At 44.2% G+C, this 14,769-nt stretch overlaps 1 protein-coding gene across 4 annotated transcripts in view; it reads right to left on the bottom strand.

The window, feature by feature from the left end:
• Window positions 1–4,623, bottom strand: part of TRPC5 (transient receptor potential cation channel subfamily C member 5) — a 177,542-nt gene extending 172,919 nt beyond the window's left edge. Inside the window, exons 1-2 of one of the 4 annotated variants that reach the window (XM_079961625.1) lie at window positions 3,844–4,623; window positions 3,141–3,262 (exon numbers count right to left, since the gene is read on the bottom strand). The gene's annotated coding sequence lies outside the window, so the exon portion shown is untranslated. The remainder of the gene's footprint in view (window positions 1–3,140; window positions 3,263–3,843) is intronic. The other 3 variants (XM_079961626.1, XM_079961624.1, XM_079961627.1) reach the window with 3 other exon arrangements.
• Between the last annotated feature and the right edge of the window lie 10,146 nt (window positions 4,624–14,769).

Below are 14,769 nucleotides of genomic sequence, written 5' to 3'. Positions count from 1 at the left end.
CCCCTCCTGGCTCCAAGCTGATGGGAGGAGGGTCATCTGTTTCAAGTAGATGGCAAAGGGAAGCTCAACTTGGAAAACAAATTTCTAATCCCCTGAGATAGAAACAAAGTGAGCACCAAGATTCTGCAGTCCAGATTTTCTAGATCTTCCGCACATCAAATCAATAGCAGTAGCAGGATGCATTATAACAATTTGGTGCCTTATTTTTTCACAGCTCAAAACCAAGCCAACACCTGGGCTCTTTCATTATGGGGAATATGTGCGCAACACAATATCTTAAATTATGTGGGCTACATTTCCCTGATAACTTACTCATCCATTTATTGTTGGCATAGTGAGAGGAACAACAATAACTAAGAATAATTGCAAATCAAAATATGAGAAGAGAGGGGACATGAAGAGCCATGTTTGTGTCAACAGAACCATGTACTTGCTCTCATATATAGATGCAGTTAGTGCTCATTAGGTGAGCTGAAAGGAAAATAATGATGTTTCCTTTACCTACTACTTAATCACTTCAAATTAAAAGAACAGGATGTGAATATTCAGAGAGAGAACAAATGAGCACGTGTCTCTTTTCTTCCCTGTGCTTTTTTATTCAGTATAATAAAGCTAAATTTCCAAGCCCTTGTAGATCCGCATATATAGAAAAATGGTGCAAGTTTTGGATTCTTTTATTTTCAGGCTTTAGGGAAAGAAATCAACAGCCTAGTGGCTTCTGCTGCAGCTTGATATCAGCAGTAAGCATGTTTTGCATTTATACAGCACTTCTCTTAAAACCTTCTTCCAAGAAAATGAGTTTGGAATCCATTCTGCATCCTAGTTTATTGTCAGCTACACAGGAATATACAATGTCCCTGAATTTCAGCCACTTTACAAAAAAAAAAAATTATAAGAAAACCAGATGAACCTTCAGTTCAGTTTTTACCCCAGATAATGTCAGCCCATTTTAGGTATTTTTTGTTTAAAGCCCCATGTAGTTTTTCCAGCAAAATCTGATCCAAAGAAGGATAGAAGTGCCATTCATCTGATATGACACACATGTCTTTGGTGGGAACATTTGAATTGGCTTGGGGTAGAGAACCCCCTTCCTAAACTTCATGTGTCAGTTGCATGCTACTCCATATTAATTTCATACTACACTAGAAATCACTTGGGATAGAAAAATATCCCATGAAACTGGCTATGTCCAATTTTCGGTTTTCTTGAAAGATGATTAAGAAAACCAGCATCAAAGTACGGCAACAAAAATTTTGCAGGGGGAGAAATAGCAAAGCATCAGAAAAACAAAAGATTTGCCAAAGGTCACTTGGGAAGTCTTAATCTTTGCTGGGAAGAGAAAACAGATATTGTGGCCTTGACAGAGCTGCAGAAAATGAACCCCTACACTTTCCCCCTAAACTTTCCACTCCATTACCACTACTTGGACACTGCACTAAACATGTCTGGCTTACATTTCACCTGATGCAATGTTTACTTTGGCTCCTGCTGTTCCAGAAAGGTTCTCAGACAAAACTAGATTTGATGGCAACAGTAGAAATAGGCAGAACAGCAAATAAAGTTCGGGCCAATGTCCCCTTTGATTCAGCCTGGGACACAAAAAGAAGTCCGTGTAGTTTCCAAGTGGCCCAAGAGACCACCAATTATGATAAGAGCACTGGTAGCAAGAGCCTACGTGTTTGAATCATCTGTGTCAATAACACTAGCAAGGAGTTCAAATGCTTGGAAACTGTTGAAGCATCAGAGGGCAGCAGTTAAATCCCATGTATCATGAAATCAAATAGAGGTGAACAGTCATTGTAATCTTAAAGAAGTAGTGTGTGCATTTTAAAATGTCAGGGGAGCTCACAAATGGCCGAACAGCTGGCAACCGAGGGTAGAGAAGAAGAGAACTGCATCTGATGTGCAACCTTTAGAGCACAGAATACCTCCCAATGACATCATGTCTACCTTTTGGATTCCAATGGTTGTGTGTGTGTGTGTGTGTGTGTGTGTGTGTGTGTGTGTTTCTCACACAGAGGGAGACAAAACACTAAAAATGCAACCCCCCCCTTCATTCTTCACTTGTATAAATATAGGTGTGTATTTATACAGGCAATTAACCTGTGCCAGGGATAAAATCCACACCACATTAAACAAAAATTGAGCGCACAGTTAAGCCTACTATAAATTAAACACTGTCACTTAGATTTAAGACCTCACCATTCCCTGCCCCTTCTCTGGTAATAAAATTCAAAGGAGTTGGCACCTTTGCAAGTTTGCGCAGCCTCCTGAGCTGTCCTGAATGGAGGCCAGTTTGGCAATGCGTGGCCACTTTGGTTTTTCTAACTGCTGCAGCAACGAGAGTGCCCTGGTGAAGAAGTCACATTCACTTCCCTGCTGACTTCCCTGCTTCAACATATTTTCTGGCTACATGCATATCAAAGGAAGAGGGGGAAAGACCTGCAGCCTCCCTTCCATCCCGCTTCCTTTGCTGTGACAGGTGTTGGATTTACAGTTCTCTGAGGGCAAAACAGTGTCTGAGAGGGAGACTTGAGGCACTCAGTATCCTGGGAGAAGGGGCGGGGGAAGCCCAGAAAGCAATCATACCAGATCTTTTAAAGGGAGAGGGAGAGAGAGGCTGGTTTTGAAGCCCAGGTCCTTGGGAGGGTATGAGCAAATCATAAAACCAAGCCAATCTTGTCCCTTTTACCCTAGATGGCCTTTCAGAGATCTTCAGCAGCAAAGAGGGCTTCTTCTCAAGGGCCTTTGCAAGCACTACAAAAGCAAATTGAGGGCTGCTGCTGGACCAGTTGGCAAGGTTCTGCACCCAGTCTTCTGTCTGTGAGGGATGCATCCTTACGGCACCTGTTTCTCCAAACACATGTTCTATCTCATCCACACATTACATTTTTAGGATGCACACTTACAAAATAAATGATGTAAGTGTGCACCAAAACAAAGTCACATGTGAAGCAGCACACATCTTTTCTCTTTCATTGGGTCGATTCTTTCCCCCTCCTCTCTTTTGGAGACCACAACAACAGCCTTTATTTCAAGGTGCAACCCCACAAAGCAAAGTGTTGCTTTTGTACCACAGTCCAGATCAAACATAGCTGCTCCATAAGGGCAGGTGTTGGCTGGAATCCATCCCCACTTACCTGGGAGTAATTCAAATGGACTCACTTCTGAGAAGACATGCATAGGATCGCGCTGTTAAAGGAGTTGTAAATCCTCTGCACACTTGCTTGGGAGTCAGTCCGGTTGAATTAAGATGGATTTGCTTTGGAGTAAGAAAACAAAACAGAAACATGCTTCCTACAAGGTCTGTCTGCCTTGGGAATGGTAGTGTCACCCACCCCTTCCCTCTTATTTTGTTGTGCACCATATTCAGAGGTGCGATTTCGAGGGCGGCGGGGGAGGGGGTAGCACAGAGAAATGAGATATCAGGTCGGTGCGCACCAGGTTCCACTGCTTATTCTTGGGGTTCAGCTGCAATCCATCTGCACCTGTCTGCACCATTGCTCTTTAAAGAGCATTGGACTGTGTCTGACTTTGCTTCCAGACCTTACAAAATTCAGGAGCTCCACGAGGATAGACACATGATCTGAGAGAGACGATGGGGGGCTCCTCCCTCCCTCCCTATATTGTACCCCTAACTAAGCCTGAACCATCCCTAAACGGCCCCACCATGACCCCAACATTTAGCTCTCCTTTCCAGCCCACGGAGCACACACAGATCAGATTCATGGCAGACAAAGCAGATCCCCATAAAGGGGTTCAAAGCCCACTGCTTCCGTCCACACACGACCCCGCTTCTTCTCCTCCTCCTCCTTCGCACCCCTCGAGCTCCGGCAGACTCACCTAAGCGAGAAACAACTGAGGCTCTACATGATCCGGACTGTGATCCTCAGGCTCCCTCGTGGGTGAGGCACGCTCCTCTTTGGCAGGGATGCAACAACAGGAAAAATAATCCAGCCCCCGTGGCCGTTGGGGTGGGTAGGGGAGACGGAGGAGCGCTAGGTGGGGGAAGAAGAGTCCCGCGGCTCCTTCTTCCACCGGACTCCTTTACTTGGCCCCACCAAACTTGCCCATCGGGCAACCAACCTTTAGACGTCACGGCATCTTCATTTTCCAACCCAGGTCCCAAGCCAAGCGGGCACAAGGTGCGGGAGGGAGAGAGAGGATGAATGGGGGGCTGTCAGGCAGACGCAGCCTTCGCTTCTTTGCACTACAATCCCAAATCTCCTCCACAGCCGCCGCCACCTCCGCTGCTTCTCCTGGATTCCGGGTGTGATGGGGAGCAGAGAGCAGCAAAGGGTTGCTGGTGAGACTCCCGTCTCCTCCCGCCCGAAGACGAGCGATCCGTGTCACCACCTTAGCAGATGTGGGGGAGAGAGGCGCGAAACTGACTAGCGGTCTCGCCCGCAGCAGCAGCAGCCGCCGCTGCTGGCTGGCTCCTCTTCCCCACCGGAGACGACCCCCCCGCCCCCACCCGCCACTCCAGTCGTTTCTCCGCCTGGACTGGGATCCAGCCCTCTCGATCGTTTGCTCGCTTCTCTCTCACGGGGTTCTGGAAAACGCCATCGACGGTGGGGGTGGGGGTGCGCTCGGGCAGGAGGGGAGGAAGAGACTGCTTGCAAGCCCCAGCCCAAATCCACAACCCTCGCTTTGCTAAGAGTCCTTTTAAAGTGCACTCGCCCCACACCCCAGAAAGCCACCACAGCCCAAAACATTTAAAAAGAAAAGAAAGATCATGTTAGGTTCCTGGTGTGGGTAGCAGGGGTTATTCAGGTGGGGATGGTTATTGGTTTTGGTGTGGGTCTGTGTAAGGGAAGCCATATATTAGGGGTGGGGAACCTGTGGCCGTCCAGGTGTTGTTGGCATTCATTACTCAGTAGCCCCAGCTAGCATGGCCAATGGTCATGGAGTCCAGCAACATCTGGAGGGTACCACATCCCCCATCCCTCCATTCTTGAAGAAGTCAGAGGTGACCAGAAGCAAGAGTATCAAAATGCAATTTTTAAAAAATCAACACAGAGAGAAAAGGGGAAACAGACAGCAGAGGGAAAACCAGCAGATCAGAACAATTCAAAGCCAGCTGCACAAATGAAAATATAAGTGAATTCATAAGAAGCTGGGAAGGGGCACCTGAATGCCCAAGGCCTTAAGCCGGTGATGATATCTCACCTTTCCTCTAAGGATTTCAACACAATATTATCTGGTGTCCCTTAGCCCCATTTCATTCTTATAACAACCTTGTAAGGTAATTTAAATTGAGAAGTGGTGACCAAAGTCAATCAGTGTGTCTCATGGCTGAGTGAGAATTTGAACCCTGGACTCCCAGGTGCTAGTCTAGCACTCTAACCAATACACCACTCTGGGTCTTAACAAAGCAGGTCTATGATAGAAGTAGCAATCAGAAAAATCAGCATATTATGTTTAGAGGCCTATGCCCTCTTCTACAATCCTCTGTTCTCCACAACATTAACCTGCTCCTGGAACTAGATGAAAGCAGCAAAGGAAAAGCTCCTGTTCTGCTTAACTTGCCTCCTGGCTTGAGAAAGTGGTTGCATTTGAACCAAAGGTGAGACTCAAAACTCATGATACCCCATGAAGTCAAGGTAGTTTTCTCTCAAAAGCACAGCTGAAAATCTACATCTTTTAAGTTGGAGAAGGACCCTAGAGCAGTGGTAGAGGACATGCTTTCTATGCACAAGGTCCCATGTTTGATCCCTGTGATCTCCGGGAAGAGCTGGGAATGCCCACTTTCCAGCTGAAACCCTGAGGAGCTGCTGTTCATCACTTTGAAGACAGTACTGATATAGATGGTCCAGCAACCTGACTCCGTATCAGGCAGGTAATGATTTTCCCAACCTCTGTTCACAGTTTTGCTTAGGTGCAGTTTCTGGCAGATGTCTGGTACACTTGGTTCTGAAGCTACCTCTGAGCTGAGACTTGTTCTTGACAGGAGGATGCAGTTAAACTGGCAAACGAGATTTTGTGCTTAGCAAAAACTTGGCACCCTGGAAGTGAGCTCCTCAAAGATGCTGAGGGACAGAACCACTCGGAACTCAACTCTTGCAAGAATGCAGCAGCTCCTTCCATGTTTCCCTAAGTCAGCTCATCAGCTCAGAGAAATGATAAGTGAAGATAAGCACAATAGGTTCTTCTTCATTTTTTTTAATCAGCTCACACTACTTTAGCAGCTGACAGCAACAAACTTCACACCAAAGAACCACACCACAGCTGCCATCAAGCTTCATGCACCACTTGGTATTTGGGACCTTTAAGCTCCATATTCACAGTATCATTTGACGTCTGGGTGAGTGGTGCCAGTAGCATATAATTTCTCCCTCTGAGGCTCAAGACACAAATGCAATGTGGCAAATACAATTCTGGGCTCAAAGGTTTACTGTACTATCCCCACACGTTGGGAAAATAAATCTCTCTACATCTAACAAGAAAATTAGAACATTTCAGCTGCATAGATTTCATGCCAAGAACCACATTATGCTTAGACACCTTGATTGGTCTCCAAATGCTTTTGCATATATCCCAACAACACTGAAATGCAAGAAGGCAGGAAATTTGATTGCAGAAGCAGTTTTGGAGGGAGGTGGAGTTCATTCCCTGAGTGCCATTTTTGCAATCAGATTAGCCATATTTTTCTTACAGGTGGGAAAGCAAGTGGGACAATATTGATTACAATTATGGCCTTGGGAGAAGGGTTAAGCACCCCCTTCATAACAATACTGTTTTGATTAATTTTTCAGTCATCCACCCCACTCTGAAACTGCATTTTCAGGGGTGTGTTGTTTTTAAACACTAATCATGGGTCTCCCATGTAATGTGTAAATTGGCTCCAGGTATCCATGTAATCAGTTCTAAACCCAACTTAGCTATGCTGATTAAGTGTTCTAAGAATCAGGTCTGCTGACAATTTGGAGACAAAACCATTTCATGAAGGTTTAACTCTTGGGTATGACCAAAAAGAAAATGAATGCAATGTTATTCCTGTGAAAATCATGAAATTATAGAGGGAATCATAAATCATTAGGTATAATTAGGGGAATAGTACCCTCTTTGCCTCTGAGAAACAAGGATTTATTGGATAAACAGATTATGCTAGTAGGATTGCAAGTTCTGTTAGGAGGACTTCATGAAATATTGCAAGGAAGATTTTGAAAAGAATTATTAGTTAAGGATAATTAAAAGTAATAGAAAAATTAAGAAATGCAGAACAAGTGATAAAGAATGGAAAATCTTCAGAGGTGTTGATGGAAGTCTAAAATATTGTATAAGATAAGAAGTTATGTTAAATGATTGTTGGAAATGATATGTTAAAATATATATATTTCATATATATATATATATATATATATATATATATATATATATATTTATATATATATATGAGAAACAAGGATTTATTGGGGATAGAGATGTAGCTCAGTAGTAGAACATCCATTTATATGCAGAAGGTCCTAGGTTCAATGCCTGTCATCTCCAGGCATGGCTGGGAGAGATTCCTGTATGAAATCATGAATATCTGCTTCCATTTGTTGCAAGGCAGGGACTCTTTCCCGCCTGTATGAATGCCTCTTCCTTTCTACTTGCCAAGTAGCCACAACCCTGTACAAAAATTTAAAAAAAAAAACCAATTGCACACATATGCTTGCACCATCAATGCACATGCCATAAGCAAAAGATTGGTCTCTGTCCAATCATGAAGATCTTAACGTCTAACTTGTAAGTTGGATGTTACGTTGTATTGTGCTGAAATCTGTCTCCCATCCCGCCCCCTTTGAAAGAAGCTTCCATTTTTCTCCCTCAGTTACATGGTGCTTTAGAATTTGCTCCAGATGTTAGTGGGTTGAGCTTACGTTACGGCAGCTGAGGATAGTGCTTGTGTCAGGGCTTCAATGTATACAACCTATTTGCTTTCACACAGTTGCAGGAAGTCATGGGGGTTTTGGTGAGCAAAGACACAGAAAAAAGGCTGCACAATGCAGACCCCCCCCCCCCAAAAAAAAGATGATTTGTTGAATAAACAACAGCAATGAAAGAACATTCACAACCCATTTTCTCAGCTTGAAAAATAACAAAGCTCCACACTCTACCCATGAACATTCAAACGAATTTCTTTTTCTCCCTTCCTAATTTTAACATAATATATTTTCTTATTAATTAATGGAATATGGTTGGAGGAGGGGAGAGAAACAGGGAAAAAATGTTCAGCGCTGTTCTTTAAAATTTAGTTTCTAGAGGAGGAAAACTAGCAAAGGAGAGTAAGTCAGGGGAGGTAGGAAAATATGCACAGATGCATTTAGACACATACCCAGAAACATATTAGATGTGACGTAGGTAGCTATGTTTGCTTATTTGTATATCTGACCCATTCATGTATATAGTGGGAAGTGGAGGGGATGTCTTATTTTTATGCCAAAGTGGACGTGTGGGTGGCTGTAACCGAACCCTATACACACACATACACATTTCTCTGCACTTCAGGGCAAATTTCTAGCTCACTACGAGGGGAACATGAACTTGGCTGCAGGACTACTTAAGCTCTCAGCTGGCTGTTTCCTATGCTGGAGCAACATTTAAAGCTTGCCAATCTTTGGTGCCTTGAATACAGAAGGACTCCTTACCCAGTTTGGCAGTGAGCTGACCATGGTGCTGATTTCCCATGAATTAGCCTGGACCCAGGTAAAACTTAGAAGTACCCTATCTTGTAGGCCAGGAATGGGGAACCTGTGGCCCTCCAGAGGATGTTTGACTACAGCTCCCATCATCCCTGGGGCTGATGGAGCCCAACAACATCTGAAGAGCCACATCCCTTCTGCAGGCTCTAAGTTGGAACATGATACCTACATGTACCCAGCCCAACCCCTTAGTTTATATAAAATGGAGCAGAGCAGACATGGTTCAGTGGCTGAGTATATGTTTTGCAAGCAGATGGTCCCAGTGTCAAACCCTGGTGTCTCCAGTTAAAAGGAGTAGGTTTTTGGAAAGACCCTCTCAGACCCTATGGAAACACTGCTGGAGTAGACAAATGTTCTTCAACCAAGGGTCGCCTGAAGCTGGACTACAACCACCACCATCCTTGTCCAGTAGTTAAAATGGCTGAGTGTGATAGGAGTTGTAATTTACCACTTTCTGGGGTCCAAAGTTGAAGAACATTGGTCCATTTCAACACCGCTTGATGGATCATTTCTGACTTAGTCAGCCTCCAGTGAAGTTTAAAGTATGTCTGAACCAACCAGAATTAAAATGACCATGGCTCCGATCATTGTTCCATCCCAAGTGGGATATTTTAGCCATGCTATACACAAGCTTTCATGTGCCTCTATATTTAACACAGGCTAAGGCTGATGTTAATATACAAAATTCCAAAGCTTGCTGTTCTTTCTCTTACCTTTTAGGGATTAGCAAGTCTAATCCTTTTATTTTGAGGTACAAAGCTCATTCTAAATATATGTGAGCAGGTGGTTTTAGGAGTCAGTTTAAGAACAGCAGGCAGAAGCTTATCTCTTTCCAAATCAGTTGTTTCATCATTAAACATCAGTGGAGCATTTGCCTGCCCCTCCCAAAAAAAACTTTTGTTAAAAGAATTTTCTTTATAAATAACAAGCCTCTACCTCTGTCATGTTAATAAATTAACTTGGGTGAGAAACATTCCATTGTGCAGGAGGATGTCCTGTGAATTAAACCCAAGAGGGATGATCTGCCTGCCTCTCTCTCCACTTCCCTTAATGCAGGGGTCCCCAAACTAAGGCCTGTGGGCTGGATAAGGCCCGAGGGACTCGTTTATCCAGCCCGCAGCGACCCCCGCTGCCCACTGCCACCGCCCGCTCTTGCCGGTCCTGCGCTGCATGGCTGCCCACTTCCAAGTCAGAGGAGCACCGGAAATAGATTGTGCACATGCACAAGCATTATTTGCACATGTGCATGTGTTATTTCTGGTGCACATCCGGGTCAGAGGAGTCCCGTGCACATGCGCACAAGCTATTTCTGGTGCTCCTCTGACCCGGAAGTGCACCGGAAATAGTGTGCGCGCACGCGTATGGGCATGTGCTCTCCCACCCACCGTGCGATCGGCACTGGAGACACCGGCCCAAGGTGTGGTAAGTTTGCTGGCCCCTGCCTTAATGCCATACAAAATCTGTTGCTTGAGATGGATGACTCACCTTTTCTCATGTTCAAGCTACCTTTGATTTTGACTAAGGTAAGATTCTAAGGAAGAAAGTCAGTTCCCTAGATATGAGATTGAAACATACCTGAAACTGCCTTGGTCGCACTGGTTGATGATCTCCGGCGGGCTAGGGACAAAGGTGAGAGCTGTTTCCTAGTTCTGCTGGATCTCTCAGTGGCGTTTGATACCATCGACCATAATATCCTTCTGGACCGTTTAGAGGGGCTGGGAGCTGGGGGCACTGCCATACAGTGGTTCCGCTCCTTCCTCCTGGGCCGTGTTCAGAAAGTGGTGGTGGGGGATGAGTGTTCAGACCCTTGGGCTCTCACTTGTGGGGTGCCTCAGGGTTCTGTCCTTTCCCCCAAGCTTTTCAACATTTACATGCAGCCGCTGGGAGAGATCATCAGGAGGTTTGGGCTGGGTGTTCATCAGTATGCGGATGATACCCAGCTCTACCTCTCTTTCAAATCAGAACCAGTGAAGGTGGTGAAGGTCCTATGTGAGTGTCTGGAGGTGGTTGGAGGATGGATGGCGGCTAACAGATTGAGGTTGAATCCTGACAAGACAGAAGTACGGTTTTTGGGGGACAGGAGGCGGGCAGGTGTGGAGGACTCCCTGGTCCTGAATGGGGTAACTGTGCCCCTGAAGGACCAGGTGCGCAGCCTGGGAGTCATTTTGGACTCACAGCTGTCCATGGAGGCACAGGTCAAATCTGTGTCCAGGGTAGCTGTTTACCAGCTCCATCTGGTACGTAGGCTGAGACCCTATCTGCCTGCGGACTGTCTCGCCAGAGTGGTGCATGCTCTGGTTATCTCCCGCTTGGACTACTGCAATGCATTCTACATGGGGCTACCTTTGAAGGTGACTCGGAAACTACAACTAATCCAGAATGCGGCAGCTAGACTGGTGACTGGGGGCGGCCGCCGAGACCATATAACACCGGTCTTGAAAGACCTACATTGACTCTCAGTACGTTTCTGAGCACAATTCAAAGTGTTGGTGCTGACCTTTAAAGCTCTAAACGGCCTCGGTCCAGTATACCTGAAGGAGCGTCTCCACCCCCATCGTTCTGCCCAGACGCTGAGGTCCAGCGCCGAGGGCCTTCTGGCGGTTCCCTCATTGCGAGAAGCAAAGCTACAGGGAACCAGGCAAAGGGCCTTCTCGGTAGTGACGCCCGCCCTGTGGAACGCCCTTCCAGCAGATGTCAAAGCGATAAACAACTACCTGACATTCAGAAGACATCTTAAGGCAGCCCTGTTCAGGGAAGTTTTTAACGTGTGATATTTTACTGTATTTTTGGTTTCTATGGAAGCCGCCCAGAGTGGCTGGGGAGGCCCAGCCAGATGGGCGGGGTATAAATAATAAATAATTATTATTATATTATTATATCTAAAGTGATAACAAAAGTGGATCACAGAAATAAAGAAGTGAAAAGAACCTCAAAAACCATATAGTCCAAGCCCCTGCCAAAACAGAAAAACTGCTGCTACAGCTCCCCTGATTGGTAGCTATCCAATCTCTGGTTAAAAACATTTAATAAAGGACAATTCTCCTTATTCTTAAGAACTCTGTTCTGCAGTCAAACTGCTCATGCTATCAGGAGGTTCTCCCGAATGTTTAGTTGAAATCTTCTGTCTTCTAATTTGAACTCCATTGGTTTATTCCTTCCCTCTTCAAGCAGGTGTAAGCAACATGGTGCTGTTCTAGGAAATGCCCTCCAGATGTTTGCAGGCTCTTGACTCCAAAAATAAAATATTTTGTCAATAGTGAAGGGATAGAACATGGAAAAGAGGAAAGCCTTCCTTGTTGAGCTAAAGTAACTTGAGAGTTCAGCCTTTTCAGAATTTTCCTCCTGTGATAGAATTGGAAGCATTCAGGTCATTTAAATATACTGAACACTCAGCATTAGCACCCATTTTTGGAGCTTCATATTTAAACTCTAAAGTATTTAGAAAACTATGACTGCTGAACAGAACCTATTGGAGGCACGCATTGGCTCTTTGCTTACCCCAAATAACAAATCAGAGTGACTCTGGCATTCCCAAGTTGGTTTGTGCCACCAACAAATCTCAAGACAGAACAGGGAGCCCCAACCTTTTTACTTGCTCTGTTGCCTTATTCTTACCAAAAAGTTAATCTCACGAGCTTTTATTTCTCTTTCTTTTCCTAAGAAACCAAACCATACTGTGGGCCCATCCACTTCAAGGGATTTCAACTCACTGGGTCAGAGAAGTTTAATGTTTGCCCTGCCACTTTTCAGGGGAAATCTTCTGTTTACTGCAGAATCAGAACAAACATCTATCTGTAGAAAACCTGATTGATGTTTGCTCTCATTCAACAGTAAACAGTTGTGTTTTCTTGGGGAAAGCGGCAGAAAAGGGGGAAAACCTCTTGGGCCTGTGACTTGAAATCACAGGACAAACAAAGTGCAATACCCTCGAACATTTCTGTGATGAAAATAGGGACGTTTCATTCCATAATGATAATTTTACTATTTATACCCCACACATCTTGTTGGGGTGCCCCAGCACTCTGGACAGCTTCCAACATATATAAAACATAATAAAACATTAAACTTTTTTTTTTTTAAAAAAAAAACTTCCCTATACAGGATTGCCTTCAGACGGCTCAGGGGTTGGATAACTCCATACTGTCCAACATTTCTCCAATGAAAACAGGGACCTCCTAAGGAAAAGTGGGACATTCTGGGATCAAATCAGAAACCAGGACGGCTTCTCTAAATCAGGGACATCCTTGGAAAATAGGGGCACTTGGAGGGTCTGAGAGTGTGGATGAGCCCTGACTGAAGACATGTACAAAGCATAAGAAAGCGCAAACAGGTTGACCATCTCAGTGAGAACTAGGCTAAGATAACAAGCCCCAGAAAGGTAAGGAATAGTTTGTTTGTTTGTTTGTTTATAAGATATTGATGTTTGGTTTCCAGCTTTTATCTTGATATATTGATATAAAACAAAGGTTGGGTTTTTTTTGTTTTGTTTTTAGAGTTCTACCGGATTTATGGAACTCTCCCTGTCCTGAAGTTTAAATAATTTCTTCCAAACTAAAATATTTTTGACAGCCAAGCAGTTTCCCTTCCCCAGTGATTCTTGTGATCTAATTAAAATACACAATATCTCCTCTTCCGTATAATGAAGGACTGGACTCTCTTTTTTTTCAAGGGAGATAAAAAGACATTTTCCAAAGCTTCTGTTGCAGACATAATTGACTCCTCTGTCTGTTTTTTAGGGCTTGACCTCTTTTGTGATGTTTTGTCATTATAGATGAGAAGACAGAATGAGAAATCTGGGACTCTTGTGTTTGGGCCTCTTCCACATTTAAAATAAGGAGGAGAGGGCTCTTGAAGGCTACTGGCCATGATGGCAGAAATGCTTCTGAATACCAGTTGTTGAAAACCACTGGAGTAGAGAGGGCTCTTGTGCTGAGGTCCGGCTTATAAGTTTTCCACAGATATCTGGTTGGCCACGGGGAACAGGGTCTAGGAACAGGATCTTGGAGCAGATGGACCATTGACTTGATCCAGCAGGTTCTTATGATCTGGAGAGAGATCCCTTTTTCTTAATAATAATTTTAAAAGTCTGTACAGCACTGGTGTATGTAATATTACATTGTGTGTGCTGCTTGTGTACTGACTATGTATAATATACCTGTGTTCAATGTACTCACTTGACTTATTGACCTTCAGACACAAGATGAAGCAGTAATGAAGGCAGACAAATAAAACAGAACACAGCTATTTTAACCTGTAAAACTAAGGGCAAAATTGGTGGAAGGAAGGATTAAGGAGAGTAACACTGATTAAATAACTAATAATAAGATACCATCAACATCTACTTTTTATCAGTATAAGGGTGGGACTGGGATTAGTTAAGTAGCATACTGTGAAGGAAACAAAACACAAGGTGAACAAATGCCACCTAACTCTTTTTAAGAGATAGCTAGAGTTGAGGCAGTGTGAGCTTGCAGCATTTTAAAACTTCAACGCACAAGCACTGTGAATGGAGACTGTTGGGTGAGATTCTAGCACTGGATTGGAACAGAGAGCTCTCAGTGAGACAATTCCATCCCCCCTCCTGCCTCAGTTTCACATTTTCTTTATATGGTGTTGTAATTAATAATTGCAACACCTAGGAGACAGTTGTCTGGCTTTTTCAGATATAATTTGAGCTCTGGAACGGGCTACAAATCAACTTGAGTCCTCTTGACCCATTCTGTAGTAATCTGTAGCTGTCTTGACCTGATCCAAATTCAGTACAAATAGGCCTGATTCAGTTTGAGATTCAAACTGATCAGTTGTACAATCCTAAATTTGATTTAAAACCAGAAATAACCAGCTTCTGGAAGTCCCTCTGGGCTACAGTAAATTACAGGCAAAAGGTCTCTCCCCTTTGCACCTATCTTGTTACAGTAGCATAGCATAACCATTTTCCTTTGAAAAGTAAAGCATTTTACTGAGTCCACACTACAGGAAAAGCTAAAGGAGGGATCTTGAAGGAAATAGCCATCCTCAGCAACTTGTATTCACTTGTAAAGCTGCAAGTGAAAACCAGGGTCCTCTTTAGCTGTCACAAGAG

This window comes from Podarcis cretensis (assembly GCF_951804945.1).
Source record: "Podarcis cretensis genome assembly, chromosome: Z".
Lineage (NCBI taxonomy): Eukaryota > Metazoa > Chordata > Lepidosauria > Squamata > Lacertidae > Podarcis > Podarcis cretensis.
This window is presented reverse-complemented; position numbering and strand designations above follow the sequence as displayed.